Here is a 13,407-nt window from a genome sequence, read left to right on the forward strand (position 1 = left end):
TTAGGTGAGCTGCAAGGGGGCTGGTGCCATACTCCCAGAAGGGGTGGCCGGCCCTGAGCACCATCCACAGCACACTGCGCTGCTCCTTCCCACCCCCAGCCTGCATGGAGAGCTTCCTAGAGCGTGCCATGTGGCACTCCGGTGCTGATTTAAAGTAGTTACATACTTTGATGTAGGTAGATATCAGTTATATACTACTATCAGTTGCTCCCTGTCTGACGCTGTGGCAAAGACAGCTAATGCGATCGTAAGATACGCATACGGGGAGCACCAAGAGAGAAGTTATTTGCTTCTGTGTTTTGGCACTGGTGTGACCTCTGCTGGAATCCTGTGCCCATAATTCCAGAGGGATGTTGATCAGTTGCAGAGGGCTCAGAAGAGTCTGTCTTACTGAGATGCGTTCGGAGAACTGCGTCTGTTTAGCTCAGCAAAGGGAAGGCTAAGAGGCAACTTGATCACAGTCTAGAAGTATCCACATTCGGAACAATGATTTAATTAGGGGCCCTTCAGTCGAGCTGAGAATGGTCTAATGCAATCCAGCAACAAGAGGTTGAAGCTAGGCAAATTGAGACTGGAACTAAGACCTACATTTCGCATGGTGAGAGTAATTAGCCATGGGATAATTTAGTGACTGTCATGATAGGTTTTCCACCTCCTGGCAAGTTTCAGGTCAAGGTTGGATGATTTCCTTAAAGCTCTGCTCCAGGAATTCTTGTGGGGCAGGTTTCCAGCCTGCGCTGTACAAGAGATCAGACTAGATGATCCCAGTGCTCCCGTTTGGCCTTGGAATCTATGCACCTATAAAACTGGTGCAGTGCCCATTGTTGGAGGCAGGATACTGGGGGATACAAATTGTGGGATTGAACCACTAGGTCAGTTCTTAGGTTTCTGGAAATGGAGGAGGGAAGCAGCTGAAAACACTGAGGCCAGGTCTACACTAGGAAAATAAGTTGATTGCATATATGCAATTCTAGCTACAGTAATTATGTAATTAGAATCAACAGCTAAAATCGACTTACTTGGCCATCCTCACTGAGGGAGGTTGACAGGACCTTCCTCATGACAGCAAGGAATACGGGAGTTGATGTGACCCCGATTGGTCGATTTCACAACTCACTACCAGAGACACACAATCGAACCCCAGAAGATCGACCCTCAGTGGATCTATCTTCTGGGTAATGTAGACATGGCCTAAGGCTACTTCTGCTCTCCAAAGGCACCTGAGAGCCTCCCATCTGCTTTAATCCCTTTAAGTGCACTGAAGCAGATATCCAGCCCAGGGAAGGTCACTTAACTACACACTAAGCACTAGAATAAACATCTTAGACAAATTAGTCGACTTACGTGCCAGTCACAATAAATCAGACTAAACAAATTCAGTTAGGGGTAGGAGTAGTGGGTGGGGCAAACTAACTAAGGAGTAATCCTCTTACAGGATTTTAAAACATATGCACCATGTAATTAAATTGGATTATGCACTCTGCTTAGCAAAAAATGAGCCCTATTAAAGAAGTCTGTTGTATGACATGTTAAGGTGATATGACGCAGGCAGGAAGAATGAAATCCCATCTCGGGGCCTACTTCCCTGTTCTGTGCAGTGAAAAGGCCTGCAACATAGTTGTCTGTGGTTGAAATTCACCCCAAGGCAGGGTGATAGCACAAACCAGGTTTTAAGAGACGCAGTCGCTGGACCACGGCAAATGACGGGTTGGTTCAAGAAACAGTTTTTAGTTGGGATGGGCTGCTCCGTACGTAACATCATTACAACCCCCCAAGCAGTAAAAAAACCGTCGGACGCTAATGTTTAATGAAAATGAAAAAGGTGTCATTTTCATCGCGGCTTTTCATGGGGGGGGGCCCCCCCACGGGAAATCTATGAATATGTGAATCTAAAATCATTTCCCAGACAGCTCTCGTGGGAAAGTGCATCCTAAAAGGTGAGACTGTTTCAGATTCACAGCTTTGTCTGGTGTTGCTGCTCCCTCTGTTGTACTGATGCCAGCAAATGTAGTCACAGTAGGCAGAGGGGTGATCTAAAGGCAGCCCTGTCCTCAGAGCCATGCCAGGGATCTCATGGGCCCTTTGCCTTTTGTGCTAGGTGCACAGTTTGGAGCAAACCCAGCAGGACTCGTGGCTTGTCCCTGAAACCATCAGAGACTCTCAGCTTCTTGTACATGTTTGCACTGTTTCACACTGAATTTGTGGTCTAAATGGAGTTGCTGTAGTGGAGTTGTCCTTGGAAGTCTCCCATCTAACTGGATGTATAGCTTGTGAGATGTGCTGGACCACAGTTTAAGGTGGCAAGGTGCCCTCTCTAGTGAGTTAGTAGGACGTTGCCTCTACAAAAATGTACACACACCAGACCAGCTTCTTTCTCTCTGTTCCAGCCACACAGATGATGCAAAGCAGCAGTTCTTGGTCCTATCTGGCCTGCTGAAAACATCTGCTGGCCTAGTGGCTCACAACTGGTGTAAAGTAGCACATGGATTGAAAATTCCCATCAAAACATTTTTAATAAAAATAACCATGTGATGCAATGTATGTTTCTACCAAACAAAAAGATCTTGTTTCATGGGGCAAAAAAAAATCAAAGTCAACGATGGGTTTTTTTCATTGTCTTTGAAGTTTTTCACAAGGGAGAGTATCACTTCCCAACCACATCTAGGAAATGTCTCCTACACAAGCTGTCTCACCCCACACACACATGCCAGTAACAGAGCAGAGGACATTTGTGCTCTGTCAGAACTCAGAGGGCCCCTTGGGGGACTGCATGTTTAAGCCACAGCTGATGCTACACTGCTCCAAATTACAGTGGGAGAGTTGGAGAATGTAGCTTGCTGAAACTCAGACATTCCAGTTTGCAGAAATTTGTTGCATTTCTATGAACTTGAAGTTCTGTCAGATGTTTGACTTGGAAACATTGGATCATGAATATGCTTCCCCAGAACTGGTGGGGCTGGCCCAGAGCCATGTGCCAGTGAACTCCAGGATGCTCAGCAGCCTGCTTGGTGACCTGGCAAGAAACTCGGTGGGTTTCCATTACATCCTCCTTGTGGATCATTGAAAGTTTGCTGAACCTGATGTTTACAGAGAATGCTCTGGGTTCAGCCAATCGTGAACAAACCAATGTTTCCATCAGGAAATTGTCCACCAGCTCTACTTCATAGCTCGCAGTCTTCCCCCCCCAACCCCACCGTCGCCATCCTCCAACACGCATGTGCGTGCACGCGTGCGCGCACATGCACGCACGCACACACACACACACACACACACACACACACACACACACACACACACACAAGCCTGCAAGCGCTAAGAGGATGGTGCGGAAATGAGTCAGGGCTGATGCACCTTATGCATTTGCCCCTTTAAGACTTTGCCAGCTGATGAGCAATCAGGCCCAGGCACGCTCTCCTGGACTCATGGGAGGAGGAATTATCAAGTGCAGATTGCATGGGAAATCAAGACAGAGGACTCTTCTGTACAGCAAGGAGCTATTATTATTATTATTATCATCAGAGCCTGAGCATGTTTAAAAACAATCGAGCACTGGAGGGAGCTGGCAAGTTGCGCAGCAGCCCATCAAACCCCAGACGTGTCTGCAATTCTCCCACCTCCAGAAACTTTGGAAATATTGGCATTTTTCTTTGTTTTCCACTGCAGGGAACTTGGAAAGATTGAATGACAGGGCTGGCTCCAGCCAGCTGCAAGGCAAACTTCCTAGCATGCAGCTCCACCTGTGTGAATGCAGTCAGAGGGAGCAGCGCCTCTGAGCTCCCCTTTGCAATTTTACCAACGGGTCTCAGGCCCAACATGTGGCGTCCCCCTGGGCCTGCATCGTAATTTGCAACATTCTCTGTCCCTTGCCCCAGCCTTGTTGTTGCAAAAGGATGCAGGGATGAGCTGCAGCAGGCTCCATTGGACCACAGAACCCCATGACTGCTCCCGGAGCTATGGATTACAGCTAAGACCCAGCGCTGGCTTGTGTGGATTCTGCCAACATGCGACACAAAAATAGAATAGGTGATTAAATACAAGCTCTGCTGGCGTTAATGAGAACAGCTGCAGATGCATCCTCTGAACAGCCATGAGGGAGAACCCAAAGCCAGTTATGTGCTCGCACCTCTCATCCTGAGCTCTCAAAGTGCTTCACAATGGAAGTGAGCCTGTGGCTTGTAATGTTGAGAAGGCATAAGTAGTACAGCATCAAGATCAGGCTGGTTCTCTCCCCTCCAAATCTGGGGAAGGGACTGGAAGTAATACACCTGGACTTTTAGCAAAGCTTTTGATATCTTTAAACGTTCTTGCCAGCATGTTTAAAGACGTATGGCTTGGGTTAATGGACTGCAAGGCGGATAAAAAGCTGTCTGGATCGCTGGGCTCAAATGAGTAGTGGTCTTCAGCTCTATGCCTGGCTGGTGGCCAGTATCAAGCGGAGTGTCCCAAGGGTCTATTCTGGGGGCAGTTTTGTTCAACATCCTTATCAGTGACCTGGTGAGGGGATGGATTCCACCCTCAGCAGACTTGTGGATGACACTGAACCAGGGGAAGAGGTTGAAACGCGAGAGAGTAGGGATAGGGTAAAGGGAGAGCAAGACAAATTGGAGGATTAGGTGAAAAGTCCAATGAGGTTCAACAAGGACAAATGCAGAGTCCTTGGAGGAATCCCACGTACTAGGAAGTGACAGTGGTTCTGCAGAAAAGGACCTGGGGATAATGGTGAATGAGAAGCTGGAGATGAGCCAACAGTGTGCCCTTGTAGCCAGGAAGGCTAAGGGCGCACTGGGGTGCATCAGTAGGAGCACTGCCAGCAGATCTAGGGAAGTGATTATTCCCTTTTATTCAGCACTGGAGAGGTGGCATGTGAAGTATTGTGTCCAGTTCTGCCCCCACCCATTACGGGACGGATGTAGGTGCACTGGAAAGAGTCCAGTGGAAGGTGATTAGGGGGGCTGTAGCTCATGACTTATGAGGAGAGGCTGAGGGGGTTGGGCTTGCTTAATTTACAGAGAAGAGTGAGAGGGGATTTGATAGCAGCCTTCAACTTCCTGAAGAGAGGTTCCAAAGAGAATGGAGAAAGTCTGTTCTCAGTGATGGTAGGTGGCAGAACAAGGAGCAATGGTCTCAAGTTACAGTGGAGGTTGAATATTAAGAAAAAAAACTATTTCATTAGCAGAGAGGTGAAGCACTGGAATGGGTTACCTGGGCAGGTGGTAGAATCTCCTTCCCTAGAGGTCTCTAAATCCTGGCTTGCCAAAGCCTGGCTGGGATGATTTAGTTGGGGTTGGTCCTCCTTTCAGCAGGGGGTTGGACTCGATTGCCTAAGGTCTCTTCCAACCCTATGAGTCTATGGGATTCTCTTTGACTAGCTACGTCAGGATAAAAACAAGAGGGCCTTGTCTCCACTGAGGCTTTACAGCATGAGAGCTCTCTAGAGCTGGTGATTTCAGCGTAAAAGCCTAAGTTTGGGGAAGTGAAAACACGCCCTAGGTCTCCATGGAGTCAGTTTTCTTTGAACTGTTGAATCAGGATGTGAGATTCCGGTTCTAGCCATTGACAATAATAATCCAATTACTCCAGATTGTAGACTGTGAAGTTATAAAATAAGTGCAAAAATTCCCCACAGCTGGTGCTAACAAGCAAGATAGCATTTCCCCAGCAAAGTGCTGAAAGCTGAGGAGCTTCACTCCTACCGGTTCTTAATTAAACCTCAGAAATAGATCTGTGTGGCCCTTTATCAAAGGTGCTAATTGCTAATCAGCCCTGGGATGCAGCTGGTTCACTAGACTCTGGCAGAATGCAGAACCTCAGTTGGCTTGAAAACCTCAGCAAGATTCCTAGGCTGATCAGTGTACAAGAGGTGCACAGAGGGAGACAAATGGCCTGGATTTCAGAGCTCCTGAGCACCCACAACTGTCCTAGGAGTTAGTGGGACCTCAGCATCTTTGCAAAATTGGACCAGACACTCTCACGGTGCTCATTTAGAGACATTTCTTGCCAACCATTCTTATAAAAGAAGAGATGTGAGGAAGTGAAGCGGCTGCATTACCAAAGAGTTGCTTATGAGATGGCAAGATGTCTGTGTGAGGAAACGTGCAGCAGGTAGAAAGCTTTGGTAGGGTTGCCAACCCTCCAGGATTGTCCTGGGGTGTCTAGGAATTAATTTTTCATTAAAGAAAGTGTCATGCCATGAAACCTCCAGGAATATGTCCAACCAAAATTGGCAACTCTAGCTTCAGGCCTTGTGTGTTTTCATTCATTAGGAATTCATCCACAACAAAAGTCTGCCTCTGAACTTAGCAGAGGGCTTTCCCTGGAGATCTTCCACTCACCAGTGCTGGGCGTAGAAGGAAAGAGAATCTTAATGACACTGTGGTATCAGTCGTTGGGGAATTTTTCAGTCATGTGTCCTCCATAATAGGATTAGGAAGAGGTCACCATCCTGCAAGGCATTATACAGGTTGAACCTCTCTAATCCAGAACTTTCTCATCTGGCAATATCTGTAATCCAGCATGACTTTGGTTAGCTGGACAACCAGTTACCAGGGGTCTGGCCAAGTTTCCCAGGATACCATAAAGTTTGTTTCCAGCCACCAGTCCTGGCTGTCAGTGTTCTGTGCTGTTATTTAGCTAAATGTCTTCTAAGACCTAAATGTCTCCTAAGAGCCCAGTAAGCAGTGGAAGTGTTTGGTACTGCTGCTACACAATATGACCTCCTGTGGTCTGGCAAAGTCTCTTGTCCAGCACCGGTCAAGGCCTGAGGGTCCTGGGTTAGAGAGGTTGATCCTGTACAAACATATGGGAAGACACAATGCCTGCCTGGCAGAATTAACAGGCTAATTAAAAGCAAAAAGCAATAAGTATGACAACCAACCATGGGTGGAAAAGGGGAGGATGATAACAGTGACAGACCGGATGGATTCATGGCTGTAGACACCTTCCCAGTTTAACCCACACACCTACTGGGTGTGGTTTGCTGTCCCCTGTAGTGATGCCTAAACCACTTGCAGAGAGAGAGAGAATGAGTCTCCTCTATAGGCCTAGCTGAGAGCCAGCTGGGTTTTAGCTCACATGCTGGAGGCTCATGAACTAAGCTCCAGAGGTCCCAGCTTCGATTGTGCCTGTTGGCAGTACACTGGCACACAGCAGCCTTGTAAGTAATCATCAAAACCTCTATTCCCATGAGTTCATTAAAACCTCTCATTATTGAGATGTTCCTGTATTGATTAACTGGGCTGGATGATGCATGGAGGAAATTAAGACTGGGATGTGAAAAACAGTAGCTGGGAAGAACCAGAACCCATATGCAATGCAGCTCTGTAAGCAGCCACATAAAATCTTAGAATTGTAGGACTGGAAGGGGCCCCAAGAGGCCCTTTATTACTGTTGCCTGCACTCATGACAGAACTAAGTGTTTGTTATTTAGGCCACCTAAACCTCTGAGACCTGGGCACAAGCTGCCCTTTGAGTAGCGCAAAATTGCCTCCTTTAACTCCCATCAATTTGTCTTCGGAGGAGGAGCTTAGTGGATGTCCCACAGTGGGGCAGCCAGGTAGGTCCTTCACAAGCCCCTGCCATGCTTCTGCCATCCTACAGAAAATGCAGGACTCAGAAAAGTCCTTAACGTTGGCCTGCCTGCTCCCACTGATGTCTACAGAGGTGTCAGCATTGACCTGAATGGGAACAGAGCTGAGTAACGATTTCAGTGGCGGCTGAGTAGGGCCATTGCTTCATTGGCTTCACTGAGGGTAAAGTTCAGCCAGGGCTGAGCACTTCTGAACCCCCAGCCCAGACTGAAGACAGGGAGGACAAGATCCACCGACATCCATCCAAATCCTTCTATCAGAGGCCAGAAGTGTCTCTACTGAGCCACACCGACTGCAAGCAGGTAAATGCAGCTACAATGCTGCTCCGCTCTATTCACAAAAACTAAGCTCTGAAAGCCCCTGCCCCTCGCCCACTGAATCTCCTTCTCGGTACTTCTGTGCCCACCAGAGTCCTCATTCAAGTGGCGCTTGCTTTGCGCTGGGTCTCACCTTCCTGAACTTGATTAATGCTCCGATGAGCCAATCTGGAAGGCCCAGCCATGTAATTTAGCTGGCCTGGAGATGACTTAACACCTCTTCCAGCTGATGAATGAGCCCGTCTGTGCCAGCACTGAGGGAACAAGTCTAACATATGGCTAAGGAACCATTGAGGGCTTTGCGGGGCCCACACGTCTTCATTAGGAGGGAGCCAGGCAGGAGGAGTAACACAATACATCACCATTATGGAAATTTACACTTAATAAAGAAATAATTTGGACAATGCATCAGCCCAGATCTACTCGGGGAAGTGCAGCACGCTCCTGGCCCCAGACGCCTCATCAGTCGTCTCCGATAACCTGTCACTCACCGGAGGCACCCAGCAAGAGCGTACCCACCTGGCTTAGCTCTCCGGGAGCCTGCTGTCACAGGCATTGGGTAAGTGAGGCTCCGAGCACAGGCGTGGAAGGGAGGAGCGATTGGAGGAGAAAGGGGCTAGTGAGCTGACAATTCCAGCTCCAATGCAGCAGTAGCTTTGTGAATCTCACATGAAACACCCCCTGGCCATACCGCCCTGGGTGGGCAGAAAGCTGGCACCCAAGCCATGTCCCAGACCTCTCCTTTGGCTGCACTGTGTTTGCAGCCAGTGACGTCCTCTGCCAGGGCAGTCCCGACAAGCAGGCAAACTATCCCTCAACTAGCTGCCAGAATACTCTGCTGCCCTCTCCTCACTGGGGCTGATCCCCCACTGGTGTTGACATTTGCCCAAGTGCAAAGTGAGTGCGTGAGTGAAAACGTCTACTGGGGAAGCGTGTTGCACCCACTGCACACTGAGTGAAGAGGTGAGCTGAGGACCAGGGCACCTGAGAATACCAACTAAGGATACAGCCGAACTCCAGGTCGGAATCCCGGTTAGCTCATCTCAGCCCTTGATGCTCCTGATGAGGATCTGTTGTTTATGTGACACATGTACCCCGGTCAAGAATCACTGTGTTACAGATGGGTGCAAAATAAGCCATCAATCCAGTGTCTGTGTCCAGTCTGTGATTTTTAGCGTCGAGCAGAGAAATTAATTTCAGCTCATCTTTTTAAAGCGTCGTGCAGGTTCCCTTAGAGGAGGAGGGCTGAGAGGTCAGATCTAGACCTTTGGAAAAAGCGTTCACCCCAGGTGACGTGGTGGCTTTGGTATTTTGTCATTTTCCTGGGTGAGTTTGTTGGAGAGGGCAATCTGGTTTCACTCGCGTAGCTGTTGGGACATTTAGCACACCGTGTGAGGCGATCGGCGTGTGCAGACTCCATGGGTCTCAAAAGATTTGTTGTGGGGGCTGTTGATCACTTCAGAAGTGGAGCTAAGCTTACGAGTGTCTCATCTGCTGTTCTGGCAGACTCTAGTGCCACTGTGAGTTGCTGTGTCCTGGTCTGTGGGGAACCTTCATCCATACCCTGTCATTCACTCCCAGCTTCTGACACCATTCCTACCCATCCTGGCTAATAGCCATTGATGAACCTAACCTCCAAGAATGTATCTAGCTCTTTATTTAGCCCTGTTTATAGCCTTGGCCTTCATAATATCCTCTGTCAAGGAGTTCCACAGGTTAACTGTGCATTGCATGAAGAAAAACTTCCTTTTGTTTTAAACCTGCTGCCTGTTCATTTATTTGGTGACCCTAGTTCTTGTGTTCTGGGAAGGACTGGGTGACTCTTATTTATTTTCTCCACACTAGTCCTGATTTTACAGTTCTGTCGTATCTCCCCTTAGTCATTTCTTTTCCGAGCTGAAAGTCCCAGTCTTGTTAATCTCTCATCACATGGCAGCTGTGCCCTACCCCTCATCGTTCAGTTGCCTTTTTCTGAACTTCTTCCAAAGCCAAGAGGCGACCACCTCTGCACACAGTATTCAAGGGGTGGGCCTGCCAGGGATTTATAAAGAGGCAACAAGATATTCTCAGTCCCTTTATTGATGATTCCCAACCTTGTTTGGCTCTGGGGGTTGTTTTGTTTCGTTTGCTTTTGTTTTTGGGGTGTGTTTTCATTTATTTTTGTTTGTTTGTTTGTTTTTACTGCTTCTGCACATTGACTGGATGTTTTCAGAGATTATTCACAATGACTCCAAGATCTCTCTTGAGTGTAACAGCTCATTTAGCCCCCATCATCTTAGATGTAGTTAGGATTATGTTTTTCAGTGTGCATGGCTTTGCATTGATCAACACTGAATTTCATCTGCCATGTTGTTGCGCAGGTTTTTGATGACTCCCTGCATGGGTACTATTGTGTGTGTGGGAGGGGGGTAGTGACAGGTGGGGATGTGCGGTTGATGAGGGATTTACTTCTGTATTGAAGTATTTGGGTGATCATTATTACCATTTAGACCCAATTCACAGTCTCTGGTAACTGATCACTTCTCGTTGCAGCCAGCAGCAGACACGGTCTTGCCCTGCAGTGCCCAATGTAACACTCTTGTAGTATGTGTGTTAGGTCCCCCTCTAGTGTCCAGTCCACACAGAAGATAGCTGCCTAACACTGCGAAGCACTGAAGTTGCTCCTTTTGCTCAAATGAGAGGGATCAGTGCCTTTCAGTGCTGGGCTCCAAACACAGCCCATACCCTGTGGTTCAGGTCATTGCCGATAGAGAGTTCTGCTCTGGATGATTAATAATGTTAGGCCTTTAGTTCAAAGAGCTGAGCTGCAGGCATGGGGTTGTGAGGCTGCTTCAAATCCAGCCCGTCTCTATTTCTTGCCTGGTGAGATTTCTGAAGCCAAAAATGGAAGACCACAGTGATATAACTGCATGGTCCTTGGGGGACCCTCGGGAGGCTGCAGGGTTGAACTCTTCCATGTGGCTGAGATCCTGCCCCTCTATCTAGCAAGCTTAGGCCTTTTAGAAGCCAGGCCTGCACCACAGGCTTGTAAAGTGAGCAAGTGTGGGCCCTGTCTCCCTCCCAGGAGTATGGACACAGAGGATGATAGCTTCCTGTTACTGTCGGCATAAAGCGTTAGAGCTAGAGCCACAAATGCATCTCTCCCTCTGACCCATCAGTCTGTCCCCAAAAGCTGGGAAACAGGGAATTCGGAGGCAAGGAACCTTGTGGCTCTGAGCGCTCAGCACCGTGCCTTGTCTCTGCACCTCGCTCCCGGTTAGCAGCCGTGGCTCGCTGCTCTGCTTTGTGGCTCCAGAAGATCCCTTGCATGACTCTCCCCGGGCAGCACGCTGGGAGGATGAACATCTGCCTCAGAGCTGTGAATTCCACCAAGTCTTCAGACGTCACAGTGCCGATGTCTCTTTGCACCTCTCGTCCCCTTTCCCCCGCAGTGTTGGAGGGCTACACTGTGGCACAAGCTGTCCCATGTTGGAGTCCTCTTGAACATGAGCTATGATGTTTAGACCAAGCACTCACCTCTTCATGGGGGAGGAAGGGCTCTCGCTCCCTAATGCTAGTAATTGAAATTATTGCTGGTAATAAACCAACAAATCCATTCTGCTTGCAATTTGTAGCAATCAACAGCCATTCCCAGGAATTAGAGGCTAATTAATTCATTTCCTCAGTCGTGCATTTATTTAAGGTATATGGGGGTGGTCGCTGTACTTTCATTAGGCAATTAAAATGGGGCCAGGCAAAATATTTATTTGTTTTAAGTCCTCGTCAGTAAACACAGTTTATGCACCAAGCAACTGGGTTCATTCTGAATTGTTAATTCCGAGTCTCAGTGCATTGCACTTTGCTGGAAAATGCACCATCAGAGCGGCCACTCTGGCGGGCTCTTTGTCTTGGGTACATTGATCAAAAGGGGCAGCGGCGATGTACGTGCTGCTCATCTGGGACAGGATCTTCTGGGGGATTCAAAGGCTTGGAAGGAGCAATCTTTATGCGCAGGAAGCATACTGTCTGCTGGTGCATGTGTGTTACAGGTGCACCTGAGCCACGGAGGGTTTGAGCTGCAGCCCCCAAGCTGTGGAGGGTTATCTCAAGGTCTAGCCATGTCTGTGGTTAGCTCTGGATGTTTCTGCTTCAGTCCTCGCAGGACTGGTCGAGCTACCCAGCCATCACCCAGCAAATGTGCCTGTGAAGCTTGGTCTACTCTAGACATTAAAGTCGATTGTAGATGTGCAATTCTAACTACAGCGGTTGCGTAGCTAGAATCGACATATCTGCCATTGACTTACCTGGCTGTCCTCACAGAGGGAGGTTGATGGGAGCAACTCTCCCTTTGACCTTCCTTACTCCTTGCGATATTGAGGGCACAGGGGTCGACTGCTGACTCCTGATAGTTTGATTTTTGCACCTCTCTACCAGCGCACGGAATCAAATTCTGGCAGATCAACCCTGACCACGTCGATCTTCCTTGTAGCCTAGGTGTACGCTGAGAGCGTAGGACAGCAATAGTGTGTATACATAGCATGTTGCACTATGCAGCTGATGGGCATTCTTCCAATAAAGGTAATTAGTGTTAATAAAGGCTCCCCTCTCACCCAATGGCTGCAGTGCCTCACAAGTGTAAATCGTCCAAGCTTGGAAGCCCTGTTGCCCCATTTTATGGAAGAGTACACTGAGGCAGAGAGGCATTCTGTGACGTTGCCCCAGCTGAGCTATCTGGGTGAACACTGGCGAATGTCACCCAGAGTGAGAGAGGGAAGAGCTGAGGCTAGAACCCAGTCCTCTGCTGCAGTCCTGGCTCAGGCAAGTGATGGTAAGCGCACACTGACTGTCTCTACATTAGCAAATTTCCAACTGACTCCCTTTTGTTTTGAGACTAATCTTCATAAATTCCTGGAGGGGGAGGTCTGATGAGGTTGCCTAGAGTGGCACATGGCCCATCCACAGCTGCTGCTAAGCAGAATCTCAGGCTGCTGGAGAGGGATCACTAGATTGAGAAGGCTCTGGATTATTACGTGGAATTCGTTCTTCCATTTCTGACTGGTGGGCTTTGCCCACATGCTAAGGTCTACTGACCACCCCGCTGGTGGTTGGGATGGAATTTTCCCCAGGTCGGGAAGCAGGGGGCAGGGGAGGGGTGGGCATAGGTGAGTGCCTCTAAAATCCTTTGCCGTGTAGGGCATAGGTCTCTTGGTGGTTTGAGGTAGAGTAAATGGTGCATACTCTGAAACATGAAGTCTTCAAACCAGGCTTTGAATCTGTCAGTAACTCAGCCAGAGGTTAGGAGTCTGTTACTGGAGTTGGTGGTGAGATTCTGTGGCCTTAAAATCTGAGCTTCGAATGAGGCCCAAAGCGATTTTAGTCTTTGTATGCTTACAGGAGTGAAGGCTGCCCTTTATTCTGGTTTCAGAAATTGTACATTGATCAATTATTGCTGAGTCTGCCCAGCCTCACACTCCAGAACTAACCTTTTCAGCCTGCGCAAGGAGACAGCTTTAAAGTGACTTCAG

General features: G+C 48.4%; 1 protein-coding gene across 3 annotated transcripts in view; it reads left to right on the forward strand.

Moving 5' to 3' along the window:
- KIRREL3 (kirre like nephrin family adhesion molecule 3) overlaps positions 1-13,407 on the forward strand; it is a 258,248-nt gene that overhangs the window by 168,010 nt on the left and 76,831 nt on the right. The gene's annotated exons all lie outside the window — the stretch shown is intronic.

The sequence above is a fragment of the Carettochelys insculpta genome, chromosome 25, assembly GCF_033958435.1.
Source record: "Carettochelys insculpta isolate YL-2023 chromosome 25, ASM3395843v1, whole genome shotgun sequence".
NCBI lineage: Eukaryota > Metazoa > Chordata > Testudines > Carettochelyidae > Carettochelys > Carettochelys insculpta.